Raw genomic sequence first — 13463 nt, 5'->3', positions numbered from 1 at the left:
GTGTATGTCTTTGTGTGTTTTTTGTTGGTGTCTCTCTGTGTGTGTATGTCTTTGTGTGTTTTCTGTGAGTTTTTGAGTGTGTGTATGTCTTTGTGTGTTTTCTGTGGGCTTCTGTGAGTGTGTATGTCTTTGTGTGTTTTCTGAGGCTGTATCTGTTGGTGTTTCCTTGGATGTATATGCAAGTTTGTGCTTGAGTTTGTATGTGTGTCCATTGTCTGTTCCTTTTTAGGACATTTGACCTTACTACTGATTATTCACATCTTTCTACAGACTTTGAGACTAATGAGACCTTTTCAGAAGTCAACAATCCACCACTTAACTTTTAAATTATTGTTTAGGCAGTTCAGGGCCCTTCCTTTCAGCCACTGCATGCTGTTGGCATCTTCCTTGACAAAAAGATAATCAGAACTCCATATTTTGTCTTGTAAATCTCCTTTTTTGACAAAACTGTAGTCTACCTCATTACTTGTCAGGTCAATGTAAACAAGTGCTAAGTGTCTGTGTGGATGTCTGTGTCTGAGTGTGTTTGTGTGTTTCTTTGCATGTCTGCTAGAGTGTCTATATGTGAATTAGAAGAGGACAACAGGCACTACTCCAGACCCGAATGAATGGTAAAATCAGAAGACTTTATTAAACCAACGTAAAAGCATGCAGACAGACATGGCAGGATGGAAGACAGACAGTCTGACGCATTTCACGCCCCCTACAGGTGCTAACTCATGGACTACAATCTATGTCTTAACCCGGTTCCTTTATAGGCAAAGACAGCAGCAATATTATCTGCTTGTTGCCCAGAAAGGTTACAAAAAAGATTTAAAACATTCTCCAAGACAGATACAAAGAAATCATTGCATATAATTTGAAAATAATATGGACTATGTCAAACCAGTGAGATCCAAGAAAAATAGATGTTATATTCGTATAATAAAAAGACATTGTTAATAATATAAATATTCACATATATAAAATATATATATAATAGAGTAATAGAAGTAACCAGATAATAAACTATTAATTATCTATAAAATAACTGTCATAGCATTCTCTATTCATTCATGCCTAGCGGGGAGCGTGTATAAAATTTAAGTATCCAATATAGCTCTTTTTTCCCAAGAATCTTATCCTTATTACCTCCCCTTAAAGGGGTAGTAGCCATATCATTAACTTGTAATGTAAGGTTTGCTATATTGGTAAAATGAAAATTATTAAAGTGATCTGCCACAGCTGAATCCTTATTAAAGTTTTTGACATCTCTAACATGTTCATTAAAGCGTGTCCTGACTTGACGTGTGGTTTTACCTACATATTGAAAAAAACATAAATTACATGGGAGAAGATATACTACATACTTAAAGCCACAGCATAAAAGTCAATGTTATATTTTTTCCCATATAGGCCTCGCTTCCATTGAGTCGTAATTCAGTTTGCGTGCACTCGCAAACCGTTAAATATGCTGTCGAAAGCAATAGCGTTTAACGACTGATTCCAATGGCGCATTATACCTCTATATCGGCTTCCGGACTTCGGCTGCCGAAAAGATTTTCGCGTCCCATAGAAAGTAATAGAAGCCGTTAATCGATAAATTATACCAGGTTTCCATTGAAAGCGCTAACCGTTAATACACTGTCGGAGGCTGTCGATACATTGAGACATATTACCCCCAGCTCAACTAGGTGTAAAGGAGGAAAAAAGAGCTTTTTGAGGCCTGTTTCTCATTGAAATTGCAAATCAAAAAAATTTATGAGTGTTTCAATGTACAAATAACATTATATATGCTACATTTATTGGTCCTATGTATAGGAATATTTGCACCCATGTTGTCATAGAAATTTCAATATGTATGTGCATATAAAAATATATGCAAGCACCACAATTATGGAACGACCTCCCGCACACTTTTAAACCTTCCCCATGCCTAATATCCTTTAAGAGATCCCTCTCTACATATCTCAAAACAGAATGCACCTGTCATTGTTGATTATATATTTCCTACCTGTTCTATGTTAAATTTTTGGGCATATGTATTATTATTTTTTTTTTTATCATTGTACCCATTGTATCAATGCAATGTTTTGTGTACCCAGGACATACTTGAAAACTATAGAAATCTCAATGTATCTTTCCTGGTAAAATATTATAAATATAAATAAAATATCTACCTATTCAAAATGAAACCTTTGCCCAGGGATGCTATATATAATCTCAATACATATAGAAAAATAATTCAAAGGAAATAAGTTGTTTATAATGAAGATGAGTTTTATTATTACAGATTTACCCTCATTCAAATGTAATTTTCAATGTGAAAATCATATTTATTCAATACAAAACGATGACACATTAAAGTTATGTGTCATAGTACTAATATTTATAAAATATATGTAATGTCATGTCTGCTAAAGCAGATAATACATTTGCAATATTTAGACTATTAACCAAAATACATAAGTGCTTAATATTCCATACTTCAAGAGATATGAAGTATTGTCTTTAACATGGAATTATTGAAACAATTTAAAAGTGCATTGTGCATTGGTCCCAGGGAGAGTCTGTGTCTGTTCATATGATGTCAATTAAAATGTATTAATCACCTCTATATCATGGCAATCACATATATGTTGTGTATACATCATTGCTTAAATATCATAAAGATACATTTATCTAATTATTCTAAATATTGAATAATAATCTTGACAAAAAGGAGTGCATTAGTCATGATAGGTATTAGTCATGATAGGTATATATTTCAGATATTACATTCCACATAGGACTATAATGAATGCAAGGTGTTTGGCCATATCAACAGGAAGGAATATTTACTTTTCAACTCTTCTATAACTGTATTACCCTTATTAGCTTCATCTGAAGGAGCAAACAACATTTGCTTGTGGAATATAAATCATAACATTTACACATGTCACGTTGACCAATGTTAGATAGCATATACTGTATAAATTTCAGACACGTATCCCCAAGTATTCTTAAACGGCATAATATCCTCAATAAAAGGACACATACATTTATCAACAATGTACACCTGCATATTAATTGACATCATGTGAAATAAAAATGAACAAAGCTGTTAATGTTTTGAAAATAAACAGCTATTAAAACAATTTTGAAATATATTTTCTAATTTTGATTAGAAAAATATATGCATATTTATGAGATGGAAATCACACTTAAGAAAGTGCTTCATAAAAAAAAATTAGATATTATATATCTGGAAATAATTTAAAAAGAAAAATACTTATTAATGCTTGCGGCGGGATTTGGCCTTTGGAGGAGAGGTACTTGGGATGGAAGTGTGGCGTCTTGGGCGACGCACACCAGCTGACTGGGAGGCTAAAACATGCGATTCAGGGTCCTGCAGGGAGATAACGGAGGATGCGAGTGAGGAGGGAGTTTGCGGCCTATCTGCAACCCTCTCCACTGCCTCTGCCAGGCGGACGAGTGCGGCATTATGTATGTCCATCTGGCTCTGTAGCCTCCTGAAATCCTGCTGCTGCTTGAGCCTAGTAAGTCTAAGCTCCCTGTGAATGAGCCTCAGTAGAGCATCCTGCTGGGACTGTGCGGGGATATTGGATTCCATGGGGGGCACTTGTGGCTGTATAGGTGTCTCCGGCACATATTCCTGGCTCTGTGTGAGGTTGTCGTCACTCAGTCTTGGGGACTGTGTGGGTGGCTCAATATCCAATTGAGGACAGACATTGGTGGGGGGGGGTGGTGATTGTTGTTGTGGTGGTAGTGGTGGCGGCATTTGTTGTGCCATGGGAGGGTGCTGAATGTGTTGTTGAGGTGGCATATAGTACATATGCTGCGGTGGAGGATGCATCTGCTGATGCTGTGGTGATGAAGGATGCATCTGCTGATGCTGTGGTGATGAAGGAGGCATCTGCCGATGCTGTGGTGGTGGAGGATGCATCTGATAATGCTGTGGTGGAGGATGCATCTGATAATGCTGTGGTGGAGAATGCATCTGATAATGCTGTGGTGGAGGATGCATCTGATAATGCTGTGGTGGTGGAGGCTGCATCTGATGATATGTCCTCCCAGATGAATATGGGGATGGGCCAGGAACATTTTCAACCTCATAGGCCAGTGGCTGTTGCTCATCTCCTTCAAGTATGCTGAGGTAGGAGTATCCAGCTTCAATAACATCCCCCTCCTCCTCCTCACTGAATTCCGGAACATCACTGGCCTCCGGTCTTGTTGAGGACTCATACTCATGTTCCAATTCTGAAAAATAAATTGTAATTATAAATTAATCTGATGAAACATCTAACATTTGAAAATCAATTTTATAGATATAGATAGCTTTATATATATATATATATATATATATATATTTTTATATATATATATTATTTCTGTATGAACTTAAACATATTTAACCAGAGGTGTATATTTAAAGATTGTGCCTCTAAGCGACTCTTTGTATTACACATAGTCCATATATATGATATAGATAGAAAGAATTTAAATCTATACCCTTGCTTGTTTGAGCAGATAGCCACTCCAGAAATCAGGATGAATATATCCACTACAACTATGTTAAGATGCCATTAAAGGGGCAATGAAGTACAAATTAAACTTTCATGATTCAGACAGAGCATGCAAATTTAGTCAACATTTTATATTTTACTCCTATTATCATATTTTCTTCCTTCTCTTGGTATCTTTATTTGAGAAGCAAGAATGTAAAGCTTAAGAGCCAGATAATTTTTGTTACAGAACCTGGGTTGCTGTTGCTTATTGGGTGGCTAAATGTAGCCACCAATCACGAGCGCTAGCCAGGGTTCTGAACCAAAAATGCAAAGTCTACATAGCTTACATTCCTACTTTTTCAAATAAAGATACCAAGAGAACAAAGAAATATTTATAATAGTAGTACATTAGAGAGTTGCTTAAAATTGCTGCTCTATCTGAATCATGACATAAAAAAATTGGGTTTACTATCAGTTTATGTTACTGTGCAAATTAGACTTTGAACCATGTAAAACATTACTTGTACTAATCCTACCTAGGTATGTTTTCCACTGATGCTTGAACACAATTGATTACTAAACATATATAATATATGAACATTCTATATTCTGTATGACACATGTGTATGATTACTAAACATATATAACATATGAACATTCTATATTCTGTATTACACATGTGTATGATTACTAAACATATATAATATATGAACATTCTATATTCTGTATTACACATGTGTATGATTACTAAACATATATAATATATGAACATTCTATATTCTGTATTACACATGTGTATGATTACATTTATATTTTAAAAAACAAAGCCGATATATATTTCTGATGTTAACATATATTTGTTAGAAATAAAACATTTATTACATATGATATTTAATATTCACCTTCATGGACCTCTACAGCTGGCACTGATGTGTCCATTGTCCCCTTACATCCGTAAACAGATTCATCTGAGATGACATTGGCCATCATCTCCTCCCATGACCTTAGGTGTATCCTCTTGCTAGGACCACCACCTGTCCCACGTGCATATTTGGCCTGCTGTGCCAGCTTAGCTTTGGTTTCCCTCCTGCAGTCATGATAGCGGTGTTTAATGCTGGCAGTAGAACGATTACGTCCTAAGCAGCTGACTGCCACTCGAATCTCCTCCCACAGCTTATTCCGGACAGACGGCCTCAGGTTAGGGTTCTCCAGCTGAGCTGCCCTCTCCAAGTATGCCTCAACAAGAGCCTCCTTCTCCTCCTCAGAGTACCTCTCCTCTCTTAGCCTGCCCTTCACACCTGAAGGGCCAGCAGACACAGACTCTCCCTCCTGTGACTGGGGACCAGCCCTCTCTACCTCCTCTGTCCCTGCAGGCTGTGACAGGCTACCACCAGCCCCACCCCCACTTGCCACAGTCTGCCCCACTTTCCCTTTTCTTTTTGTGCCTAGCTGAGGCTGACTCCTCCTCACTCCTCCCACCTCCATTCCTCTTCCACCCTCTCTCCTTCCCTCCTCTGCCAGGGTTTGAGGAAGGACAAATCCTCCACCCAAACCTCGGCCCCTATTCCTGCCCATACTACTCCCTACTTCCCCCCTCCCCCTCCCTCTATCCACCCTCACCACTGCCCTCCCCCTAGCCACCCCCTTCCCAACTCCACTAGGCCTATCCATCCCTTTCTCCTTCCTCCCTAACTCTAACCTAACACTAAAGTCCCTAGCTTACCTAACTACACTAATTCACCTAACTAAACCCTAAATTAAATAGCCCCAAAACTAACTACCTAACCTATCTAGACCCTAACTATCTCTATTCTATATCCCTCAAAAAAAATAAAAATTGTGGGGGTGAAAATAAACAAAGGGATGTAAATGAAAAAGGAAAAAATAAGGAGGATTAGAACAAAATTATAGAAAAATAATAAGAGATGCAAATGAAGAAAGGGGTGAGCTATATAGTCAAATGAACCAAAAAATATGGGATCTAAAAAAAAAAAAATAGGATGGGAAAAATGTATATATAAAAAAACAAGTTATATAGTGAGGAAGGGAAGGGTAGTCAAAGGGGGGATGGGAAGTGGAATAAGGGGATTAATGAAAGGAGTAATAAAGGAAGATGGGGATATGGGGGTTAATGAAAAGAAAAAGAAATGTGAATGTGTTTGTATCAAATAAAAGTGTGTATGTGTGTGTGTGTGTATTTGTGTGTATAAACTAATGTGTGTTAATTAACTAATGTATGGATGTGTGTGTGTGTTCCTAATATTATATGAGGCCTACAATAAGAATATATGAAAATCAAATATCAAACTCTCCACTAACTCTCAAACAACTCTCAAAAACCCAAAACTCCTACCAACGCAACTAGCTCCCGTGTCTTTCTCTCTAGAGGCGATCACAGGTAAAGAGCACAGGCGCAAACCGTTATTCTTATAGACAGAGGTCGGGTTACCATGGCAATGCACTTGTTATGGCGCGCTTTTCGACAAATCCGACATCGGTTGGCAACGCAAACTTACGTACGGCCGAAAAGAGCGACTGCGCGCAACACGCTAATCTTTTCAATGGAAACCTGGTACTAAAATGGAGCCGTAAATTACTTTTAGCTGTCGTCCGCTTCGGTAGCTTACGGCTCCATTTTTAACGACTCAATGGAAGCGAGGCCTTACTTGGCATATAAAATAATAATCTTGGGAAATATTGGGACAAGCTAAGCAGGTTCTAACTCCGCATTTGTAAGTACCCTTTTTATTTAACCAAGTAGTAGAATTACTGAGTTGTTGAGTATTATTTTTGACCAAACTTGGAGACAAAATTTGCGCCGTTTTTTATTTTTTTGGAGCAAATTTACAATTTTTAATATGAGCCTGAAGTGTGTCATCAGCAGACAGTAAATGTAGATGTTTCTTCAAAATGTTAACAATGTCCTCATATTGTTGACTGAAAGGAGTTGAAAATACAATCGCTTCATTAAAATTGCTATTCTGTTTTTTGTTTTTTTTATTGGAATTCCCCTATAATTCCTAACAGAATTTCTGGATTCTTCTAATTTCAGAAATTTGTAACCTCTTTCAGTGAGTCTGTCCCTAAGTTCAATTGATTGTTGTTCATAAATGTTATCTGACTTAGTGTTAAGTCTAAGTCTTATAAATTGTGACTTGGGTATAGACTGTTGAGGATGTTGAGATTGTGCATGCAGAATTGTGTTGCCTGCTGTGGGCTTCCTGTAAGTTCTAGTAGTAATCTCATTTTTAACAATTTGTGGGGTAAGATCCAGGTAGTTCACTTGTTCTTGACTAAATTCTTCAGTAAATTTTAAACCCATTTTGTTTTCATTACAAAAGGTCAGAAAATCTAAAAATGAAACATCATTAAGTGGTATTTTAAAAATAAAAAGCAAATCATCTATATAACGCACATATAGTGCAATTTTTCTCACACCAGGGATTACTAGGAGAATAAACATATACTTGTTCCCACCATGCCACATAAATATTGGCGAACAATAGGGCAAATTTTGCACCCATCTCCGTACCGCATGTTTGAAGAAAATATTCATTGTTAAGCAGAGAATAATTGTGTGATAACAAAAATTTAAGTACATCACATACGTATTCAATTTTAGCAGGTTCATAAAGGGAATCTCGATGCATGAAGTATCTTACAGCCATAATTCTAAGATGTTGCAGAATAGAAGTATATAGAGAGGTTACATCAATAACTCCCCAAGAATAATCAGATTACCACTCTATTTGCTCTAAGGAGAGCAATACATGTGAGGTGTCCTGCATGTAGCTCAACTGTGACTTAGCTATTGGCTGTAGAATAGAATCCAGCCGCCCAGCTAATGGCTGAAAAAATGAGCAAATACCCGGAGGACACCTTGCATGTTTGTGAATTTTTGGAACATGATGAAAAATGGGACAGACAGGATTGACAGGTAATATATTAATAAAATCCCATTCTTAACCAATTTACCCAATTCATTTTTAAATAAAAGGGTGGGATTTCTTTGAAGTTTACAAAACACTTTTTCATCCGACAACTGTCTATGTGCCTCATCAAAATAAGCATCTTTATTCATCACTACAATGCTGCCTCCCTTATCTGAATTGCGTATTACAATATTATTATTATCTTGTAAAGATTTAATTGCTTGACATTCTTTAAATGTCAGATTAGGGGAGGCAGCACTATATCCAACACTTTAGGATATCTTTCTGGACAGCCTTTTGAAAGGCATTTATGAGAGGCCCCATGAAATTGGTAGGATACAAATCTGAGTATCGCTTTTTAGGTTTGGGAAAGGATTGTGTTTGAGAGCACAATTCTTCATCATTGTAGAGATTAACCAATGAGGTAAGTGCACACACCTCCAAATTCCATATGTTTGCAATTTTCATGTTTCTGTGGATCAGCCTCACTCCTAGAATATATGTTATCATCAAACTTATTATTATTAATATTATTATCGGTTATTTGTAGAGCGCCAACAGATTCCGCAGCGCTAATCAAAGCAAAGTATCTTTTTAAGGTTAGTTTGCGTACAAACTTGTTTATATCTAGGAGTGTGGCAAAGCCAGATAAATTACTTGTGGGTGCAAAACCAAAACCTTTAAGAAGAACATTCCTTTCATTTTGTGTTAGTACATGATTCAAAATATTGACTATACTTAATTCATGGGTATAGTGTCCATTAGGGAAATCAGTTCCACTAGACATTAAATTAGACATTATAGTCCCTTCTTCTTGTTCTTTTCTTCTCCTTTTCTTCTTCCATCTTCGCCTTCTACTTTGTTTTTTTGTATATTTTGCCTTGTTTTCGGTTTGACCACCGGGGGAACCTCTTCTACTTTTCTGTCGAAGATTCCTGTAAAAAAGATGAAGAGAGAGAAGGGCAAGGGGAGGACAAAGAGGAAGAACATGTAGAAACACATGTACTCCTGGAGCTTGCTTCTGAATGTCTATATGTGAATCCTTATGTGTGTGTGTGTGTGTGTTACAGTGTATGTATCAGCCGTAAAGGGTCAGCCCAGGATTCAACCCAACTGCTAGGGTGAAAAGTAAAACACACGCTAGCACACTGAGAAATATCCAGGACGTGACCCACTCAGGAAAGATAAAAGCAAATGTCCCTTTAAGCAGGTTAGAAAGCAAACAGATAGGTATTCCTTTTTGTAGGATTGGATAAAGCAAATGTCCCTTTAAGCAGGTTAACAAACAAACAGAGAAGTAATCCTTTCAGCAGGTTTGGTATAAGCAAATGTCCCTTTAAGCAGGTTAGCAAACAAACAGAGAGGTATTCCTTTTAGCAGGTTTGATAAAGCAAATGTCCCTTTAAGCAGGTTAGCAAACAAACAGAGAGGTAATCCTTTTAGCAGGTTTGATAAAGCAAATGTCCCTTTAAGCAGGTTAGCAAACAAACAGAGAGGTAATCCTTTTAGCAGGTTTGATAAAGCAAATGTCCCTTTAAGCAGGTTAGCAAACAAACAGAAATATTCCTTTTAGCAGGTTTGATAAAGCAAATGTCCCTTTAAGCAGGTTAGCAAACAAACAGAGAGGTAATCCTTTTAGCAGGTTTGATAAAGCAAATGTCCCTTTAAGCAGGTTAGCAAACAAACAGAGAGGTAATCCTTTTAGCAGGTTTGATAAAGCAAATGTCCCTTTAAGCAGGTTAGCAAACAAACAGAGAAGTAATCCTTTCAGCAGGTTTGGTATAAGCAAATGTCCCTTTAAGCAGGTTAGCAAACAATCAGAAATATTCCTTTTAGCAGGTTAGATTAAGCACATGAATAGTCAGGAAGACAAGGGTAAATGAATCCAGAAGACAATTCGTGGGATAGGTAATAACATGTCAGGCAGGCAAAAGTAAAAATATCAGGAGCCAGAATGACAAGGTACTCACAAGTTCAGATTTCAGGAAGACAAACAGGCACCAAGAAGATCTCCCGCCAGTCTTTTGAAGGGAGAGAGAGACGTCGACGTCAGGAGGAGGTACAGAGAACCGCGTCACATTGCTAGGCAACGTGACGTGACACAGAAGAGATCCGTGAGCCGCGGTGACACGGCAATGAGCGGATCGAATGTGACAACACCCCCCCCTCAAGGACCCCTCCGGGGGACAGGACCAGGCCTAGCAGGATCAATTTTGTGGAAAGCCTTAATCAAAGCAGGGGCGTGTACCTGTTGGGCTGGTTCCCAAGTCCGCTCCGTGACTGGATAGCCCTTCCAATGGATGAGATAGTATAATTTCTTGCCACGAAGCTTGGAATCCAGAATGTGATCAACCTCAAACTCAGGTTGTCCCTGTACCAAGAGAGGTTGAGGCTTGGGCAGAGACTTAGAATATCTATTAGATAACACAGGTTTCAGAAGAGAGACATGGAAGACAGGGTGAGCCTTGAGAGTATTGGGAAGAGCAACTCGGTATGCAGTAGAACAAACTTGACAAAGTATTCGGAAAGGACCCACATATCATGGACCCAATTTAGTAGAAGGTTGTTTGAGATGAAGATAATGCGTAGAAATCCAAACCTTGTCCCCAGGACGATATTTGGGAGCTTTCTTCCGTCGGCGATCCACAAAGAGCTTATATCGATTAGAGGCTTTGGATAGAAGACGACGTATCATCCGCCAATGGCGAATTAATCTCTGAGCAGTTTGATCAGAAGCAGGATTTTCAGTGGAAGTAGTATGCAGAGGAAATGTTCTGGGTTGAAATCCGTAAGCTGCATAAAAGGGAGAAGATTGAAGAGACGAATTGTATCGGGCATTATGAGCCAACTCCGCCAAAGGAAGATAACGAGTCCAATTAGAGTGATGATGGTCCACATAATGTCTAAGATAAGTCTCCAGACACTGGTTAACTCTTTCCGTCTGGCCATTAGACTGCGGATGATGTGATGTAGACAAAGAGACAGTAGTACCAAAATGTTTGCAGAGCCATTTCCAGAACCGAGAAACAAATTGTACTCCTCTATCGGAGACGATGTCCAGAGGAAACCCATGTAATTTCACAATATGCAAAAGAAAAAGCTCAGAAAGTCTTTTGGCAGAGGGTAGGCCAGGCAAAGGAATGAAATGAGCTGTCTTAGTGAACCTGTCGACAACCACCCAAATAGTGTTGTTTCCAGCAGAAAGAGGAAGGTCAGTAATAAAGTCCATAGATAAATGGGTCCAAGGTTGGTAAGGAATGGGCAAAGGCTGAAGCAATCCAGAAGGGAGTTGATGAGGAGTCTTATTGGTAGCACATTGTGTGCAAACAGATACATAGTATTTAACATCTTGAGTGAGAGTAGGCCACCAGACATACTGTTTGAGATTCCGAGCAGTGTTACTGATGCCAGGATGTCCGGAGAGAGGACTATCATGGGCCCAATGTAGGATCTTGGAGCGAAGGTTTTCTGGGACAAACAGTAAACCATCAGGAGGTTTGCAGGACGAAGGAAGGTGCTTTTGAGCAGTCTGTAAATCCAGTAAGCAAGAAGTTGATAACTGTGCTATGACTTTATGTGGTTGAAGGATGGTACCAGATTCAGGAGTAGAGGTAGATTGAAATTGTCTGGAAAGAGCATCTGCTTTTATATTCTTAGAACCAGGTATATAAGAAAGATTGTAATGAAAACGTGAGAAGAATAGAGACCAACGAGCCTGCCTGGAATTCAATCGTTTGGCAGTTTGGAGATAAAGAAGATTTTTATGATCTGTGAGTATGGAAAATGGTAAAGTAGTACCCTCCAGCCAATGCCTCCATTCGTCCAGAGCCATCTTGATGGCAAGTAACTCTTTATTGCCTATGTCGTAGTTTAATTCGGAAGTGGTACATTTCCTGGAAAAGAAACCTACAGGATGAATCTTTCCTGTGTCCGGTATTCGTTGAGAGAGAACAGCCCCAGCAGCCACAGAATAAGCATCCACTTCTAATATGAATTGAAAATACGGATTTGGATGTCGTAGTATGGGCGCAGAAGAAAAGGCTTCTTTGAGAGACTCAAAAGCCTTAATAGCCTCTGGAGGCCAATCTTTACAGTTTTGCCCCTTTTTAGTGAGAGAAGTAAGAGGAGTAGTAATAGTTGCAAATCCTTTGATAAATTTCCTGTAATAACTGGCGAAGCCAAGAAAACGTTGAAGAGATTTAAGAGAATCAGGTCTAGGCCAATCCAAAATGGAAGAAAGTTTAGTTGGATCCATTTCAAATCCAGATTCAGATATTACATAACCCAAGAAGGGTATGGATTTTTGATGAAAAGAACATTTCTCCAATTTGGCAAACAAATGATTGTCTCTTAGCCGTTGCAAAACTTTCCTGACGTGGTGCACATGATCTTGATAATTTTGAGAAAAAAATTAGAATATCGTCAAGATATATGATGACAAAAGTGTTTAAGAAATCCCGAAAGATCTCGTTCACAAAGTGTTGAAACACAGCAGGGGCATTACATAGCCCAAAAGGCATGACCAGATACTCATAATGGCCAAAATGAGTGTTAAAGGCTGTTTTCCATTCATCACCCTTGCGCATACGGATAAGATTGTACGCACCACGAAGATCCAGTTTGGTAAATATTGTAGCTCCTTGAAGATAGGTGAACAGTTCAGGAATAAGGGGTAATGGGTAACTATTCTTGACTGTGATTTGATTCCAACCCCTGTAATCAATACAAGGTCGCAAACCTCCATCCTTTTTTCCCACAAAAAAGAAACCTGCCCCTAGAGGAGAAGAGGAAGGCCGAATAAAACCTCTAGCCAAACTATCTTGGATATATTCCTCCAAGGCTTCATTCTCAGGCCTTGAGAGCAGATACGTCTTGCCACGAGGGTAGGTGGCACCAGGAAGAAGATCAATGGGACAATCAAAAGGACAGTGAGGAGGAAGACATTCTGCTTCTTTCTTGGAAAACACATCAACAAAATCTTGATAAGGTGCTGGTAACGACCCAGAAGTGTCAGTAGTGAGAGCAATAGTGAGAGGCACTTTAG

The sequence above is a fragment of the Bombina bombina genome, chromosome 4, assembly GCF_027579735.1.
Source record: "Bombina bombina isolate aBomBom1 chromosome 4, aBomBom1.pri, whole genome shotgun sequence".
Taxonomy (NCBI): domain Eukaryota; kingdom Metazoa; phylum Chordata; class Amphibia; order Anura; family Bombinatoridae; genus Bombina; species Bombina bombina.
This window is presented reverse-complemented; position numbering follows the sequence as displayed.